Source organism: Spinacia oleracea, chromosome 6 (assembly GCF_020520425.1).
Source record: "Spinacia oleracea cultivar Varoflay chromosome 6, BTI_SOV_V1, whole genome shotgun sequence".
Classification (NCBI taxonomy): Eukaryota; Viridiplantae; Streptophyta; class Magnoliopsida; order Caryophyllales; family Amaranthaceae; genus Spinacia; species Spinacia oleracea.
The window spans coordinates 30,528,704-30,531,109 of record NC_079492.1 but is presented as its reverse complement, the minus strand read 5'-3'; the positions used below and the strand labels follow the sequence as shown (position 1 = coordinate 30,531,109).

General features: G+C 33.0%; 1 long non-coding RNA gene across 1 annotated transcript; it reads right to left on the bottom strand.

The window, feature by feature from the left end:
• Window positions 1–1,296: 1,296 nt before the first annotated feature.
• Window positions 1,297–2,406, bottom strand: LOC110778417 (uncharacterized). The gene is made up of 2 exons (XR_002530803.2): window positions 1,946–2,406; window positions 1,297–1,487 (listed from the first exon to the last, which is right to left on the bottom strand). It is a non-coding gene; the product is annotated as an uncharacterized lncRNA (long non-coding RNA).

Below are 2,406 nucleotides of genomic sequence, written 5' to 3'. Positions count from 1 at the left end.
TTGTTCCCTTTTTAGCTTTTCACTACTTTATAAGGGCGGTGGACCTTGTTTAGTAAGTTGAAACTTTATACCCATATACAGGGTTGATCATGGTTAAAGGAAAGGTTGGGTAAATTGGAATAAGTCTTGATTGATGCCTTTATGATCACTTACTTAATTCCAATATAAAAACAGTTGTGAACGAATGTGGATTGTATGCCTTATGTGATTGTTGAGTCATAACAGAGTCTCAATTTGTAAATCATGTAAAGTGAAACTGAGTAGCAATAGCTTTAGACTGTGCACGTCTAAAGTGACGGACAAACAGGAGTTAGGGTTCATGGTGGTAGCCCATGGCCTTTTCTGGGACCGGATTGATCACCGTGTTCTATTTTTATCGCAGGTCTCTGAGGTTACGGAGTCGCGCCCGTACCTCGTCTTCCCTAGTGAAGACTGCCGGACGGACAACTCGGTCCATTGTCTATTTCAACTAAAATAATATTATTGTTAGAAGTCTAGCCTAGTCTAGTCAAGTATGGTCGTCAAATTATCTTGTTTTGTCTGCCCTTAATTATGTTCACTAGTATCATGTTAGGGTTGTTCGTTTAATAGAATCATGTTAGGATTATTATTGATTTAGTATGTAGTACTCAGCTTTGCTGATTACGTGCTTTTGCTTGTGCATGTTGATCATGGCTATGCCTTATTGATCCTGTGATGACCCAATCTTTGGTGAGCAGTCTCTAAGGATCAATAAGCATTGTCCATCTGCAGGTTTGAAGATGTTGCATCATTGGGATCGGGAATAGAGAGCTTGTATTTAGTTTTGATTTGCTAACACTACTACAAAAAAGGGAATAGTGAACTGTTGAAATAGGCTTTAGAGGACGCCTGAGGACCGTTCTCCTGCTAAGCGATCTCTATAGTATATAGGACGGTTCAAAGAGGCGTTTTATATACATAGTTATAGAGTATAGTGGTCTCAGATAACCGTCATCTATTCCTTTCTTTAAATCATAAAATATAGATGGAATAGACAACGGTTACCAACAGTTAACAGTTATATATTCCTTTGGCATAGAGAACTATTATCATAGATAACCGTTCTCTATTCCTTGTATTTTTTTTAAAAAAATAATATAAAATACGCAAAATATGAATTTGTGAGAATAGTATTTTTTTTAATAATACGTGTACTTTTACGAATACTCGTATATGCCGATGGTTAAAAAAAAAAAATACTCGTATACACACCACTAAAACGTACAAAGTATTTCAATTTTGTATTTCATAAATAATATTCCAAACACTCTTACATTTCAGTTGCCAAAAAAATTGTAACTAATTAAAGTTAAAAAATCCAAACACATCTTGCATTACTACTCAAATTTACAATTACTATATTAAAAACGCATGAGGTAGTTTTCCTCCTCTAGTCCGATAGAACTTAACAATTGAATTAAAGTACAAAGTGATTAATGGATAACTTCTCTTCTTCACACCATCACCTGTAAATCTCCAACAACAAAATAAACATAATGATTAAATTAGTTTCAACTCAAATGTTTGTATACAAGTAATTGAAGCAATAAAATTTAATGAATGAAATCAGACTAAGGTGAATAACTAAATTCATAAGAACACCATAAAAACTTTCAAATCCATATAAAAAATCCATATACCGATTTATAAAATAAAACTTAAATAATAAATCAAATTTGATATCTTACGAATCCAACAAACAAAATAACCAAGTATCACCCAAATCAAACTAAAAGTTAGCAGAAGTATCATACTCATATCATTAAGAAAATGGCATTCGTAAAATCGGAAAAATTCAAATAACTATTTCAATACCAATTTCAATAAAAAAAAGTTACAACAACACCTAGAATCAATAAATTCGTATCAATATGAATAAAATAAATTGAAATTGAGGATTTTGGAGTAAAAAGAAGTGAAATACCTTATTAAGTCGATGACATTTGGTGATTTCAATCATTGTCGTTGATGTCTCTAGCCAGCTTCATCGGCTAATTCGAAAAACTTATTCGCTATTGTCGTCTATCTAAAACTATCCACTTGAATCAGAGAGATCTATAAGAAGGGCCATAGAAATTAAGGGGTATCCTATATGAACTTCGCTTATTACCTCTTCTTCGATCAATTTGGCCATTTGAATGGTGATCCTATGAATAAATGAAAGAGATAGAGATTATGTAATTTTAAGGCGGAGCAGTTGAGGTATAACCGTATAACTAAGGCGGCTAGTGGAGTAGTGGGGTTGGGACTTGGATTGGGATACTAGGGTAATTGCATGATTTATAAAATTAATTGGTAGAAAAGGTTAAATGTAAAAGGAGTATTGTCATAAATTTTGAATTATTTGACTGGGCCTGGTATTCAAAGTTTTGGGAAACAAAAGGA